The 16969-nt window shown below is 44.1% G+C and overlaps 1 long non-coding RNA gene across 4 annotated transcripts in view; it reads right to left on the reverse strand.

Moving 5' to 3' along the window:
- The window catches only part of LOC140626039 (uncharacterized), a 49968-nt gene extending 45475 nt beyond the window's left edge, over window positions 1-4493 (reverse strand). For all 4 annotated transcript variants that reach the window (XR_012025285.1, XR_012025284.1, XR_012025283.1 and 1 more), the window contains exon 1: window positions 4295-4493. This is a non-coding gene — a long non-coding RNA (uncharacterized lncRNA). The remainder of the gene's footprint in view (window positions 1-4294) is intronic.
- Between the last annotated feature and the right edge of the window lie 12476 nt (window positions 4494-16969).

The following is a 16969-nucleotide window of genomic DNA, read 5'->3' on the forward strand; positions in this document are numbered from 1 at the left end:
GATTGTAGTTTCCCTGCAAACCAGCCCATCAGCCGCTCTTTTGTTTTGCTATCAAGTCTTAGTTCCTTGTTTCCAATTTGCTACATAATTTCTCCTCAGGCTTGGAGCTTCAGAGAAAAGGGGTAACAGTAAGCAAGTTTTAACTGACAGGTTTTGAAATCTGAAAGTTAAACATCTAGACAGGTTAGCAGTTGCGTTGAAAACGCTTTAAAGAAGATCGCAGTTGAATGGATTTCCAAGTTTGCAGGTGGCAGTGTTTATAATCGAACAGCTCTGAAATTCGAAAAAAAAGTCGACTTTTATTTGCAAAATATCTCATTTCCCCTGGCAGCACAGGAGGTTGGAGAAATAAGAAAAATAAGGATTAGTATTTTTTTTTAATTAAAAGCAATCTGGGGAGGTTTTAAGAACTTCTCACTTTAAGTAGAAAAGTAGTGATCTTGCCTGCAACTGGCCTTTTAAAGAAAAGCTTCCTGAGACAGAAGAATTGATGCCTGAAGTAGATTAGTCAATGGCTCCCATTTGAGAGATAAATTTACTCTGTGAGACTCGTGGAATGCCATTTAGTATCTTGGAAGAGATAATTAAACCAAATATTAGCCTGGCGTCATGAAAGGGTTAACTCATCTCTCAAAGCCCACGTGGTTTATTTCTAGAGGGTGAGTTATTTGCTTGGCCACCTCCCCTCACCCCAAGATGGAGGCTTTGTCCCCAACTCCTCCTCCCAGCCTGGGCTGGGTGGCTGGATGCAGCATGCAGGACTTTCCAAAGAATTCAGTGACTTCAGAATCAGGCTCTCTGAAAAACTCCCCCAAGGAATCTATAGTCTGTTGGATGTTAGTACACAGATTTGTCATTTGCATGGCTGCTGTGTGTTGGTTAATTCTTAATAAAAGCATATATCCAGAAATCCAGAAGAGTACCGCAGAGTCCTCAAAGCATCGGCTTTGGAATCCTCAGGCATGGTCAGGACTGGATCTTGACCCTAACTCTTATCAGCTTGGTGACCTGGGGCATGTGATTTAGCAACTCTAAACTTCAGTGTCTTGCTCTATAAAATGTAATTGATAGAACTACAAACCTCCCAGGGTGCTAGGCTTTCCAAGGAGGAAGACTCGGTGAGTGCTTGTGGCTCAGAGCCGGGTCCTGAGTTAAGTTCTCAATTGGTCTCAGGGATTGCGGTTATTATTCCAAGGTTCCTCCCACTCCAGGCCCTGCCTCCTGCCCACCCCATGATGAAATCTTCCCTGCCCCTACCACCTTCCCATCACAGTTTGTAGGTGGCGTTGTTATGACCCTGACCACACTGTATTCAACCTACTGGTTTACCCTACCTTGATAGATGGAGGAATTAGAGTAACGTGTGTGCCTGGCACAGAGGAGGTAATCAATGAAGTGTAGCATCACCTTACTTAGTAAGTGTTGTCTCAGTAGGCACAATTTTATCCAACAAATGCTCACTGAATGTCTCCTGTAAGCAATTATCTCATGTAACCCTTACAACAATCTTAGGCGTTAGAGACTATTACCGCCCCCATTTTACAATCAAGAAGAAGCAGGCTTGGAGTGGCCAACTAAAAGGGATGGGGGGGATCCCTGGGTGGCGCAGCGGTTTGGCGCCTGCCTTTGGCCTAGGGCACGATCCTGGAGACCCAGGATCGATTCCCACGTCGGGCTCCGGGTGCATGGAGCCTGCTTCTCTCTCTGCCTGTGTCTCTGCCTCTCTTTCTCTCTCTGTGACTATCATAAATAAATAAAAATTTAAAAAAAAAATAAATAAAAGGGATGGGGGCTGGGACCTCAAGCCATTGATCTTTGCATTTGCAGCACCTAGCAGTTCCTAACACCTGGTGGTAAACGATTCATAAATACTGAAGAGATACAGTGAGGTCAGCTGTCACTCCTGGTCTCACCAAGGTAGAGCGGTCCCCGGTGAGTCTGACTTAGTTCTGCTTCTGTGCAGAACTATTTGTTCTGGCTGTTTGTTCTCAGATCCAGTCCTCAAACTTCCCCCGTTCTGCCGTGGGCCACGCACAAGGGGCCAATGTGCAAATGGCATTACCCAGATGCCTTTGCCAAATGGCTTCCAGCTAGGTACAGCCAGAGGAAAGCTGCAAGCATGAAGAGGTGCCCCCCTAGCCAACGATGCTGCCAAAACCAGAGATGAATGAAGGGGCAGAAGTACTCTAACTTCTCCTTTCTCTCCCGCCCTTCCTCCCACATCTGTCCCACGTCTCCCACTGACTGAATGCAGCTGGATGCCAGTTGGGAAGGGAGGCTGAGAAATGGAATTTGCACAGGTCGGTTGCCCTCTGATGCAGAACAGAACGGCAGTGAATGGATCTGAAAGCAATCAGGCAAACTTTTTTTTTTTTAAGATTTTATTTATTTATTCATGAGAGATACAGAGAGAAACAGAGAGGCAGAGACACAGGCAGAGGAAGAAGCAGGCTCCATGCAGGGAGCCTGATGTGGGACTCCATCAGGGGGCCCCAAGATCACGCCCTGGGCTGAAGGCGGCGCTAAACCGCTGAGCCACTGGAGCTGCCCCAGGCAAACTTTTCTAGGTAGAAGTTTCTTCTAACCAGGAGCTTTGCTCAATACCGAAGGTCCTGAACTGGGAGAGGCTCTCTGGGAAAGGAGATGTGGGGGGTGGGGGGGGAAGAGCTGGGGAGCAGTAAAACTCCCTTTCTGGGGTTCTGTTCTTGGCATACTTAACTTTTATTAGTTGATTTGGGCTTGCCGGGCAAGCCGTAGCCTATCCTGATACGTGTTAACTTGTGCATTAAAAAAAAATATGCCTGGGCAGCCCTGGTGGTTCAGCGGTTTAGCGTTGCCTTCAGCCCAGGGCCTGATCCTGGAGACCTGGGAGGAGTCCCGCGTCGGGCTCCCTGCATGGAGCCTGCTTCTCCCTCTGCCTGTGTCTCTGTCTCTCATGAATAAATAAATGAAATATTAAAAAAAATAAAATAAAATAAATTTTAAAATATGCCCATTTACTCTGAAAAAATGACCACTTATCCTGAAGATGTTGTATTCACTTAAGAATCCCACTAGAGTGGCCACAGGAACATTGTTCATGAATTTGTGGCAGAATGAGACTCGTCAATAGCTCACTTAATAAATATAGATTAAAAGGATATCCAATATCTGCCTTAAACCCACAAAGGAATATAAATTTGCAGCAAGAGATTGAGACTCTAATGAAGGCAGCAGGAGATGGCTTTAAAGACAATTCCCTGTTGCAACTTGATGATGAAAATCAGTCTTAACTGTGCATTTAATTTCTTTTGTGGGTTCAAAGCACATCCCTAAAGTTTTATTCGGGGAAGGTTAATCATGGTAGTCTTCGGTGCCTATAAAGCTTCTAATATTGGGCAGAGTTAGTAAAAGATATTTGTGTTTATAATAATGTCTATTTTAAGTGAAGTGTTACAGAAAAAAATAAAGGAACCTGAAAAAAATACCACCTTCATAGAAATCCTTTGAAGAAACCAATGTGGGAAAAGATAGGAGATGCATAAATACACAGCAATTTGTTAGTAAAAAAAAATACCTAAGTGTCCAAAAACCCTTATTTCCTTCGCAAAAGTCTGTGTACTGGGCAGCCCGGGTGGCTCAGCGGTTTAGCCCCGCCTTCAGCCCAGGGCGTGACCCCGGCGTCCCAGGATCGAGTCCCACGTCGGGCTTCCGGCATGGAGCCTGCTTCTCCCTCTGCCTGTGTCTCTCCCTCTCTCTCTCTCTGCGTGTCTCTCATGAATAAATAAATAAAATCTTAAAAAAAAAAATGTGTGCATTGCCTAGGGAAAGGAATCTTTTTATATGGAAAGGAAAGGAGAAAGGAAGGAAGAGGCAAGGGGCTGCCAGGCCCCATCTGCCTCCGGCTTCCACAGTGTTTGGCGGGAACACACACCCAGGGAGGCCCAGCCTCCGGCCACCCTGCAACCTCTTTTGGTTGCATTTTGGAACCATTTTGGTTCCTTTTTTTTTTTTTTTTAAAGACCTTATTTATTTATTCATATGAGAGACACACACAGAGAGAGGCAGACGCAGGCCAAGGGAGAAGCAGGCTCCACGCAGGAAGCCTGACGTGGGACTCGATCCGGGGTCTCCGGGGTCACGGCCTGGGCCGAAGGCGGCGCTAACCGCTGAGCCCCGGGTCTGCCCACCGTTTTGGTTGCGAGCTTAGCCCCTCCCTGCCCGTCCTCCGTGCGCTCCCAGGTTCCTCAGGGCCAGCCCGCCTGTGAGGGCCGTGTCTCCCCGCCGCGTCACCCCGAGGGACTCCGGCACCCACCTCTCTCAGGGCTCCTATGTCCACCGTGGCTGCTGCCTGGCAAGGTGGCCAAAGAGAAGCACGGGGGCGCCCAGCGTCTCTTGAAGACGCAAACCGAGCTCGGGGCTGCGCCCTTCTTCCAGGCCGAGCGGCGGGCGCCCCAACGTGAGGAGGCGACGCCTGCCCTCCCCAGAGGCCGCCATGGTCCTGGAGCGGCGCCTCAAGCTGACCCCCGACCCCACCCCCGCCCCCGGGACTTCCGGGAGGATCACTTCCGGAGCGGGCAGGTGGAGGGCGGCAAGGAGATGGGGCGCCCCCGCCGAGCTCGGCCCGCGGCCTTGGAGGGGCGTCTCTCCTCACCCCCGGGGAGCCCCGTCCCAAGCCACGGGCCAAGTGGACACAACGGGGCTTTTTGAAGGGAAGCAAGCGAGAAAGAGGACGGGAGGGAGGAAGGGCAACCGCGGAAGTCCTTTCTGGAGCGGGGGGCACAGACCTGCGCGACGCAGGGCGGCGTTGAGAGAGGCCGGTGGCAGGTCCATAAAGCTTGTGCTCGCTTTCTTTTTTCCTCATTGGTTTTCCTTTTTGGCCTTCTCTGTGCCTTGTGCGACTGGCTCAAAATGTCAGCTGGGTCATGCTTTACGAGTGTTCACCTTTGATTCCACACAAACCCTGCCTCTCTGCCTCCTCTGTCGTCTCTCATGAATGAATGAATTTTTAAAAATTTTTAAAAATTAAAAAAAAAATAGATTCTTGGACCCCAGGTACCCAGGACTCATATAATGATTCTCCGTTAAGGTCCAGGAACGTTGAGCTTTATGGAACACCTAAGTACTCCTATGCTGTTGGGTTATGGGATAAAGACATGACCTTTTACTAGGGTATTTTCATTTTTTTTTTTTTAAAGACCTTATTTATTTACTCATGAGAGACACACAGAGAGAGGCAGAGACACAGGCAGAGGGAGAAGCAGGATCCATGCAGGGAGCCCAAGGTGGGACTCGATCCCAGGACTCCAGGATCACACCCTGGGCGGAAGGCAGGGGCTAAACCACTGAGCCACCCAGGCTGCCCATCTTCATCACTTCTTTTTTTTTATTTATTTTTTTATTTTATTTATTCATGAGAGACAGAGAGAGGCAGAGACACAGGCAGAGGGAGAAGCAGGCTGCATGCAGGGAGCCTGATGTGGGACTCTATCCTGGGACTCCAGGATTACGCCCTGGGCCAAAGGCAGACGCTCAACCACTGAGCCACCCAGGCATCCCCATCTTCATCACTTCTGAAACACTAATTGAGGGGGATCACTTCTGGTTTAAAAAATGGATCCCCCACCATCTGTCAATGGAGCTGAAATTCTACCATTACAAATATGGCCTTTGGGCCCTGGACCACTTTGGGCCTCAAAGTCTAGCTATTACAATGCACATACTTGGAGGTCAATATCATCTTAAATTGGAATCAGCAGGTTGGTGATAGTTGAAGGTGATTGGAATTAGGGTGAAAAAGAAGGGAGAGGGCAGAGTGCCTGGGTGGCTCAGCAGTTGAGCATCTGCCTTTGGCTCAGGTCATGATCCCGGAGTCCCAGGATGGAGTCCCACATCGGGCTCCCTATGGGGAGCCTCCTTCTCCTCTGCCTGTGTCTCTCTCTCTCTCTCTCATGAATAAATAAATAACATCAGAAAGAAAGAAAAGAAAGAAAGAAAGAAAGAAAGAAAGAAAGAAAGAAAGAAAGAAAAGAAGGAAGGAAGGAAGGAAGGAAGGAAGGAAGGAAGGAAGGAAGGAAAGAAAGAAAGAAAGAAAGAAAGAAAGAAAGAAAGAAAGAAGAAAGAAAAAGAAAAAAGAAGGGAGAGGGCACCTGGCTGGCTCAGTCAGTGGAGCAGGGGACTCAATCTTGAGGTTGTGAGGTCAAGCCTCAGGAAGGGTGTAGAGATCACTTAAAAAGAACATATTTAAAAAGTAATAGTAAAGATTGGTAACCTTGCCCCAAGGTGAAAGGAGAGTTTTGCCTGAGGCTGATTATCCTCTCATGTGAGGAAAGCATCATAGTTTTTTCTTCTCTTACTTCAATCACTCGTAATCAAATAAGAGAATTTAAATTGAAGGAAAAAACAACAACCGGTAACCCCAAACCAAGTAGGAGTGGCTCTTTGGATGAATTCCAACCACACTGAAATAATTCCTATAATATTGCACATCAACTTTCTAAAATCTGAATATATTGAGTAGTAAAAATGTATTTTTACTGTATACTTTTTTATTTTTTTAAAGATTTATTTGAATAGATAAGAATAGATACTGCACTTGATCTCAGCCCAAAAGGCCAAAATGCGATAAGATTTATTTATTTGAGAGAGAAAAACAGTGCATGAGTTGGGAGGGGGGTAGAAGGAAGGGAGAGAAGCAGACCCCCCACTGAGCACAGAGCCACTGGGGGCCCCATCCTGGGACCCTGAGATTATGACCTGAGCTGAAATCAAGAGTCGGATGCTTAACTGACTGAGCCACCCAGGTGCCCCTACTCTATATATTTTTGGTATAGGTATATAATAAAGTAACAATATACTTGGTTTTGTGTGACATAATACATATTGAAACCAATTTGCAATGCCGCTTTAAAATACCGAAGGGCACTGTACTAAGTTTGAAACATTAAGTGAAAGCATTCAATATAATTTTAAATTCTGAATATTAGAGAGGGGAAACTTTCAGGATAGAAGTATGTATTTGAGTTACACAATTTGTATTAAACAATGCTAAAGCTTTATAAGACTCTGCAACATGGGGGTGCCTGGGTGGCTGAAGCATCTGACTTTGGCTCACTCAGGTCATGAGCTCAGGGTCCCAGGATCAAGCCCTGTGTTGGGCTCCCTGCTCAGCAGGGAATCTGCTTGTCTCTCTGCCCACCCCCTTGTGTTCTGTCTCTCTCAAGTAAATAAATAAAGTCTTTAAAAGAAAAAAAGACTCTGCAACATGGTCTTCTTTTGAACAGTTGTAGAAATAACTTTTCAAGAAAGCCATAGATGAGCCTTCACTTTTCTATTTATTCTCTTTCCCTCTTATTTCGCCATTTACCCCAGTCAGTACATTTTCTACAAAAGTTGCTCCTTGCATGTGAGCACACAAAGTTGATCTCTGAGCTGGGAATGTAAGACCGGCTTCCGCGGATGAGCTTGTCCTCTGGAGGCCCTAGGCAGCATGCCCCTTGAAGGGCTCTCTTTTCTGGTGGTGGCTCAGAGTAAGCTTATGACCTTGGCAAGTTATCTTTGGATACCTTGATTTTCTCAGTGATAAAGTGGAGATAACAATGCTCTTATTCAAAAAGGATTCATAAGACAGCATCTATGAACTTTTCTGAAGTGTGGGATAAGAGCATCCTTGTAAGTGCTGGGGGTTCTGTTCTCATTAGCATTATTGTAGTTACACCAGGTGACTTTATTTGTTTGTTTGTTTGTTTGTTTTAAAAAGGTTTTATTTATTTTTATTTATTTATTTTTTTTTAGATTTTATTTATTTATCCATGACAGAGAGAGAGAGAGAGAGAGAGAGAGGAAGGCAGAGACACCGGCAGAGGGAGGAGCAGGCTCCATGCAGGGAGCCTGATGTGGGACTGGATCCTGGGATTCCAGGATCAAGCCCTGGGCCGAAGGCAGGTGCTGAACTACTGAGCCACCCAGGTGTCCCAACACAAGTGACTTTAATTGGGTTTAACACTAGTATGCAGCAATTTTGCAAGAAGTGGTTGTTTTTAACATTTACTCTGAAACAAAGGGGAAGAGAAGGAGTGATCCCCCACCCCCAATCAAAAGACCTCTTTTATAGCAGAGTAAAATGTTCTGTTAATGTGGTTATCTTCAACTTTAGTACCAGAATCCCAGGTTTTGGTAGTCAAACATTTCATGCATCCTTTTAGACTCCACTTTCTAGCACTTGTTTTATATCAAAAGTTGCTAAACTGTGAAGAATTCTGGTAAGATATGTTGTAGCCATTGAAATGCGAACAATTCTTATTCAAGGAACTAAGGCTGTAACAATTTGAGCCAAGCATGTTGTGTCTAATCAGATGGGGTTCTTTCCCCACCCCAAGACAATTTAGGGAGGTTGCTTTCTCATTGTTTAGGCTCTAAATTATGGCAATAGTAAGTGCAAACAAGTGTTCAGCTCTGTATGTTTTTGATACTCTATCCAAGTCACCAAGTGTGTGCCTTTTGCTTGGAGAATTGCACACTTTGCAGCAGGCACTTGCACATTTATACCCGTGCACAGACTTAATGGGAAACATTTGAGTCTGGTTGCAAAGATTTGCTCAGTGTGAAATCTGTTCCTAACACAATGGTCAGATTGAAAGGAGTTTCATTACATGGCTGGGCATTTCTTCTTTCTTTGGGGAATATAAAAGGTGAATGCAATACTTTCCAGTTTAAAGTTACCACAAAACTTCATAATCTTAACCTCAAAATCTACCCCTAACTATATACAGAGAACCAGAGGCCTTAAGCAGGCTACAACTGACTATTTGACCTTGGTCAAGTTCCAAAAAGCCAGGGAGAGTTCAAAGCAGGGCCAGGGGCAACTCCATGCTGTAACCCATGCTCTCCTTTTCCTTCCCTCTTTCTCTCTTTCTCCATCCTCTGGTATGAACTACAGTATATATCCATTTCAATAACCCTGGACACCGTAGATTCTAGAACAGTGAGGAAAGCGACTTTCCTTATTGATACTGACAGGCCCTTTGGTCAGAAAATGTCCCTCAACAGATGTTAGAGAATGTGGTCATAAACCAGAAAGATATCTGTTACAACTTTTAAGACTGCTTTATTTCTAGCTCTCTAAATTCCACTGGATAAGGTTTAATTTTATTTTTTTTCCTTTAGAAACCCCCTTTGAGGGTTTAGGATACAGGAAAAGTAGTTGTGGTTTAAGATAAGTTGCCGACTTTGCTTTTTCCATTCACCACCCCTCCCCCAGCTTCCCAAAAAGAAATAAAGAGAGAATAGAAAGGATAATTATGAAGCAATATCAATAATAAAACAAGAATGAACTCTTTAAATTTATTATTCAAGGTACTGTATTTGGAAATTGAGTAATGCCATCTTTTTTTCAATCTAAGCACTCCAGATGTTATTTCAGTCTGATCATATTATTGGAAGAGGGTTTTAGATGATTTTAACTATAGGCTAATGAATACATTCATTGGTATTAAAAAGAATTGAATTGCACTCTGACATTGGGACCTACAAGTGAATTACTACTTTAGTACTGAATGAGTCTGATATTCTACTTTCTCTCAAATGGACCACCCAGTACAAATGAATTCGGCTTAAAATCCTTTCTTTTTTTTTTTTTTTTTAAGATTTTATTTATTCATTCATGAGACACACAGAGAGAGGCAGAGACATAGGAAGAAAGAAAAGCAGGCTTCATGTAGGGAGCCCGATGTGGGACTTGATCCCAGCATCCTGGGATCACGCCCTGAGCCAAAGGCAGACACTCAACCACTGAGCCACCCAGGCATCCCTTAAAATCCTTTGGAAAAAAAAAAAAAAAAAGTTTTTTAAGGTAAACTCTACCCCCAATGCAGGGGTCGAACTCACAACCCTGAGATCAAGTATCTCAGGCTCCACCGACTGGGCCAGCCAGGCACTCCCAGCTTAAAATTCTTAATGATATCACAAGCATTGTCCATAAGGAAATAAAACTGGAGTTTTAGGGACACCTGGAATCGAGTCCCCTATAAGGCTCCCTGCATGGAGCCTGCTTCTCCCTCTGCCTATGTCTCTGCCTCTCTCTCTGTGTCTCTCATGAATAAATAAATAAAATCTTGAAAAAAAAAACAACACTGGAGTTTTAACACTATAGTAATGTCTTCTTTTTTCCCAAGATGATTTATTCTCTATAACATAAACCAAACAAGCATGACAAAAAATGAAAAAGAGATGGGAAAGGGCCAGAAATGGTATGCAGACACAGATGATGGAGAGGACAGTTGAATGTGGCTCTGCTCCCAAGTCACACTGAGCCCAAGGGAGTCCTCTGCTTGCTGAGACACACACTCCCTTTGCTCCCCCAACTCTGTGTTAGAGCAGGAATGGGAAAACATGCTCTTGTCTTCATGTTTTCATTACAGAGCTCCTGAACATTGCACAAAGGATATGAAGGTCAGAGTGGGGGTATCTGATAATGTGAACTTGAGGGAAGGTTTCAAGAGTTATGGCAGATGGTCTTTTCCTTTTTTTTTTTTTTTTAAGATTTTATTTTTAAGTCATCTCTACACCCACTGTGGAGCTTGAACTCACAACCCCGAGATCAAGTGTTGCATATACTACTGACTGAGCCAGCCAGGCACCACCAGATGCCCAGATGGTATTTTCCAAGTGTGTGTGTGTGTGTGTGTGTGTGTGTGTGTGTGACCCCACATTATCTTTTTGCAAATGCGATGTTGACATTCCTCCCTTGAGAAGTTATGTTCTGTGTATTTGCACTTGGGAGCATCTCTGTGACTACTTTGACAAATGGAATGTAGTGGAAGGAATATGGTGTTGTCTCTGAGACTAGGTCACCAAAGGCAATATGGCTTCTGTCTGGCTCCCTCTCTCTGTCTGGATGCTCCCCTTTGGAACTGGCCACCGTGCTCCAAGGAAACCCTGGCCACCACAGGTGTTTCCCATCCACAGCCTTAGCTTCGAGATTATCCTGTGTTTGGAGAGGCTGGAAAAGACACGAAAGAGGGGAATAGGAGAGGACAGATGACTATGCCCCTCAGTAACTGACTGAATACTATTGCATTTCCTTCTGTACTGGGCACTGTTCTAGAAGCTGGCATACAGCTATGAGGGAAAATAGACAAAAATAGCCCCCTTCTTAGCTCCTTCTGCAGTTCTGTAAATTTAACTTACTGAGCCTTGTACAACTGGGAGAACCAAGCTCAGGTTTTATATAATCCTGACCACGTTTTATTATTTCAGTGAACATATTTCACAGGAATTAATTTGTTCTTTGAAACAGAGTTCCTCTTTCTTATAGATGAAAGCCCAGGGAAGTTGATGGTGACCACCCCCTCCCCCGCCCCTTCGTACAATTATTGGGGATGGTAACTAAGTCATCTTTGCCCTTGTGTTTTACTTTTTCCATAAAAATCTCCAGGAGTCAGGGTGCCTGGGTGGCTCAGTTGGTTAAGTGCCTGCCTTCAGCTTAGGTCATGGTCTTGGGGTCCTGAGATTAAGCCCTGAGTTGGGCTCTCTGCTCCTCAGGGAATCTGCTTCTTGTTTACCCTCACTTAAGCACATTCATTCTCTCTCAAATAACTAAATAAAATCTTAAAAAAAAAAAAAAATCACCAGGCGTAGAGGTGATAGACAGCAGGTTAGGCTTAATTAGTTATATGGCAGACACACCTGTGGGAAGATATGAAGGTCCCTCTCCAACTCGGGGAGATACCCTTTTCTATCCCTCAGCCCCTCTTGCTCTCTTCTCTCAGAGCACTTCCTGCTGTGCTTCTGCCTTGGCTCCCAAATGAATGTCCTTCAAAGGTAGGGACATGGGAGCTTGTCTCTGCATCCACAGTGCTCAGGTTAAGTGCTCAGTGAATGTTTGGAGGATGTTGAAGGAATTTGCGCTTGGGTGGCACCATCCCCTTCCTGACTCCATTCCCCTTTAGTATAGCATGTTCTGTTCTCTTGGCCACCACTGCTTTGGGAAAGACACAAGCATATGTGCTGGCTCTTCCTTCAAGGAGAGACTCGCTGTCCAACTGCAGGGAGGGTGGGCAGCAAATGGCCTCCAGCTATCAGCTCCTTGGGGACTACTTTGTTTTATTTTATTATTATTATTATTTTAAGATTTTATTTATTTATTCATGAAAGTCACAGAGAGAGAGAGGCAATGACATAGGCAGCAAGAGAAGCAGGCTCCATGCAGGAAGCCTGATGTGGGACTCGATCCCGGGACTCCAGGATCATGCTCTGGGCCAAAGGCAGGTGCTCAACCATTGAGCCACCCAGGCGTCCCCCTATTTTATTATTTTTTAAAAGATTTTATTTATTCATGAGAGACACACAGAGACAGAGGCAGAAACACAGACAGAGGGAGAAGCAGGCTTCCCTGTGGGGACCCTGATGCAGGACTTGATCCCAGGACCCCAGGATCAGGAACTGAGCCAAAGGCAGATGCTCAACCACTGAGCCACCCACGCGCCCCCTCAGGGGCTGCTTTAGCAGAGAGCCACCCTGCCCAAGGCCATGTCCCAGCAGGGCACACTGAATGCCGGGACTGACTGCTGGGAGCATTGGCCCCAGAAGGGCCCAACTCAGATGGGTAATACTACCAGCTTAGCTGGACATGCTGGAAAGTGGCTGAGCCCGCATCCCGCTTCCACTTCCACCTCTGGCCATTCTTCCTGTCATCCCTTCTCAGGTGGTGGTCCTTAAAAATTTTATTCCCCCAAACTCCATCTCAGCATCTGTATCTGGGAAACCCAACCTGCAACAACTTCCTTATGCCTCTGGTTCATTTGTAGGGCTTCACCTTCAGTTACCTGATTATTCACCAGGGTAGTTTACAATGTTTATTTTGTGAAGGCTTTAAAATAGTCAATTCTGGTTGTGGTCCAGAAGAAAACTGACAACTCGAAATGAAGGCCAGGCATAGTATCGTTGGAGTGCTCTCACTTAGAAAGCTTGGTAGTACCTTTCTCATAGCTGCTAGGAATATATATTTGGCTGAAATTAGACTTGTTTTTATGAAATCCCTACATCAACTGATAATGCATAGATTACTGGTTTTTCTTTTTTCTTCACCACTGTTTTGAATCATCAAATGCCCCAAAAAGAAAAACTACTTTAGCTGGCAAGACCAGGGTTGCACCTAACATTTCCTTCTTTCTGGAATTTTGCCCCTTTGGATCCTAGATGCTTTGGTACTTCTCTGATGCCCTTAAACAGACTCTTTACCCCCCATCTCCACTTTTTTTCCTGTTGTTCCTCAGGGGAGTGTTGGTCTGTTACAAATTAATCTGCCACAGCTGGAGGCAGAATTGTCCAGGATCACCTTCTCTTGAACTCATTAATCTTACCCAACAGAAGTGATTTGAGAAAGTAGATGTTATCTTTCAGTAAAGAAGAAGAGGAAAATTAAAAGATTTTTAAAGATTAAAAGATTATCAGAGGAAAAAAATATAAGATTGAGCAGGTTCTGGGGAAGTATGTGTTGCTTTTTCAACCAATATTATATTCCTTAATTCATCCTTAATTAGAAAACATGACTTTTACTTATCCATAAACTCATCCAAATTTTAATTCTTCCTGTTATTTTTGTTTCCTTTTCTAAGTTTTTAAAATTCTATCACTTTGGGGCTGCCTGGGTGGCTCAGTGGGTTAAGCATCTGCCTTCAGCTCAGGTCATGATCCCGGGGTCCTGGGATAGAGCCTCATGTCAGGCTCCCTACTCATTGGGGAGTCTGCTTCTTTCTCTACCCCCTCCCTTGTTTGTGCACACGGGTGCTCTCTCTCTCAAATAAATGAATAAATAAAATCTTTTAAAAAATGAAATCTTAAAAAATTAAAAATTAAAAAAAAAACTTTAAAAATAAATAAATTCAGGGATCCCTGGGTGGCTCAGCGGGTTAGAGCCTGCCTTTGGCCCAGGGCATGATCCTGGAGTCCCGGGATGGAGTCCCACATCAGGCTCCCTACATGGAGCCTGCTTCTGCTCTCTCTCTCTCTCTCTCTCACTCTCTGTCTCTCATGGATAAATAAATAGTCTTTAAAATAATAATAATAAATTCCAACACTTTAACCACACTTAATTAAAAGGACATTGATCATAAGTTAAATTTTTAAGAATTTAAGAACTTATATTTTTATCTTGAAAAAACTGTAAGTCTCCACTTAACTCAATTATTTACAGGAAAATGTAGGGAGATTTTTGTATTCATAATTGAATTCAATGAATAATCGAAAAATTTTATCTTTGGCTTCAAATGCAGGTCATATTTTGCTGGTTAAAGATTTGTCTTCTGATTATATTTTCCTTAAACATATTGACTTTTAAATCTGTCTTTCTTGGGTGAGTGATGTTTCCCTTTTACTGCATGTGTCAGAGTTTACATGTGCTTTTAAGATTATATATATCCTTCATCCGTCCGGTAGCATTCCGTGGTCTTCCATAAGGTGCCCCGCAACAATTAATTATGCTAATCTGAGTCCTTTGTAAATATTGATGTTTTTAGCTGTGTACAGGTCATACTTTTGCGTCTCCATTGTTTGTTTGTTTCATATTTTTGAGGAATTTCAGAGTCGCAAACCCCTGACAGGAGAGCCCATGAAGATCTCTACTACCAAGATGAAAGAGATGAGGCAATACTTAAAGGAAAAACAACAGAAAACAGAGAATGCCTCTCTGGGCAGCTGAGAGTAGAATCCAGGGCTATTGACAAATGCTGCTAGGAAGGACCTTCTGGCACACGCCTGCTGGGAGTCAATGCCTGGGAGAAACAATTAGAACAAAAGTGATTAAGTTAGGTATTTCTCTTAGGGAGAGTCTCCCTGCAGCTGGGTGGGATAGAGAATAGCTTAGCTGGTCAAGCAAGGCAGCTTGACTGACTACATCCAACTCTTGACAGGGCCTTTATTTTTCCAAAGTGAAGACACTCTGATTTTCTAGCTGCTTCTCAATTTATGTCTGGTTGGTTCATTTACTCACTATTTCATTTATTCAGGGATTTATTTCAGACCTACTCTGTGTAGACACCACCCAGTTACCAATGCCCCACTGTATACCACGTACAGCATCTAACCCTTTTTTTTTTTTTTAAGATTTTATTTATTTATTCATGAGAGACACACAGAGAGAGCCAGAAACACAGGCAGAGGGAGAAGCAGGCTCCCTGAGGATGCCCGGACCCTGGGATCATGACCTGAGTGGAAGGCAGATGCTCAACCACTGGAGCCTCCCAGGTTCCCCAGCATCTAACCTTTTAAGACCCCCACTTTCCTGCCTTCCTTCTCCCCCTCCTCCCTTGGCCAGTCCTACATCCACTCACTGGCACCATATCAGATCCAGGGCCAAAGGCTAATGCTGACTCAGGAAAGGAAAGGGAAGGGTCACTGGAAGCTACTGTCTGACTCTTGGTTCACCAACTGGATTTTTAGTCTGCAGTCCAGGCTTCTCCAGCTTTTCTGTTGAAAGACTCAGGATGTATGATCTAATTTTCTTTGAAATGTAGATGAGTCATATTTTGCATCTTTAATGTAGCTGAGCTTACCTTTACTATCTCCATTTGGCCTTGTCATTCCACAGAGAAGAGGAAAGAAGAGTGAATAAAAAGGAGTTGGAGGGAAAAAATAACAAAGCAGTTGGAGGAGAAAATGTTTTTGTTCTTCACTTTTTTAAAAAGCTTTTTAAATATATTTCTAAGTCATCTCTACACCCAACGTGGGGCTTGAACTCACGACCCGGAGATCAAGAGTCAGATGCTCCACTGACCCAGCCACACAGGCGCCCCTTGTTCTTCATTTCTCGTTGCTATAAGCAGTAGAGAAAGATCTTTGGAAAACTTCTAAAGGACTCCACACCTCAGAGACAGGAGGGCAGGGGACAAGGGAATGGACTGTATCGTATCCTGCAGCAGGCCAGGGAAGAGAGAGACGTGGGTCATAAGGAACAGATGGCAGTGATGGGATAGGAGGTCTAGGCTAATCCTGGGACCATCAGAAGAAAATAAAAGGCTTATGGAGTACCATCTGTACCAGCTCACACACGCACACTCTAATTCAGTGTTTCCAAATGTCTTCCTTGGAACACTGGTCCCAGGAGGTGTTCTGCAAGAAAAGGGGCCTGGGTTTCAATATGTTTGGAAAAAGTTACATATCGCATTCCTGTCTTGAAAAAGTCCTGTGATGAGAAATCGGCTTAATCTCTCCCTCCCATCTCATTAGCAGGATTGCTGTGTCAAAGGGTGTGTGCCTTTAAAATGTTGGTAAATACTGCAGATTTGCATACGTTTCTCCATATACCAGTGACCCAGCATTTCCCATTTTGGTAACACCTATTAATATTCTAGAGAGCTTGTGTTCCAGAAAACACAGGTTTGGTATGCTGGTCAATTTTTGACCTTCCTCCACCTGTGCACAGGGTATATTACTGTCCTCTTTCTGTGGAGGAGCTGGGGCTCTGAAACTTGACCACTTCTTACAGGGTTGACTATCTTTACTGCCAAACTACTGGCTGTGACCTTACCTGGGCACAGAGGCCAGCAGAGGATGTACTTGGAGAAGCATTTGCTCATACTGCTGAGGGGTAAACTCGGATATGTTCCTTTAGAAATGTAAATTATTAGTAAATACATATGATGGCTGGGTTTCTGTGGTCTTTTAAGCACATTTCTTTATTTTTGGTAGATTTCAGGTTATTAACTATGGCGATATCCCCCTGTGATTCTAACTGCCATATACAGCAGGGTTTTCATGATAATGATGATAATAATAATAAATAATAATAATAATAATAATAATAGCTATCATTTATTGAGCACCTATTGTATGCTGGGCCCTTGAGAGACATCATTATTTGTCACAACAGCTTGGAGAAGTTGTTACTTGCCCAAGCTTACATGGAACCAAGGATTCACTTGGTCTTCTCTGACTTCTCTGAATCAAATAAAGGTGGTAACCTTTATTTGAAACCGTGTTTTGAGCCCTGAGC

The sequence above is a fragment of the Canis lupus genome, chromosome 37, assembly GCF_048164855.1.
Source record: "Canis lupus baileyi chromosome 37, mCanLup2.hap1, whole genome shotgun sequence".
Taxonomy (NCBI): Eukaryota; Metazoa; Chordata; class Mammalia; order Carnivora; family Canidae; genus Canis; species Canis lupus.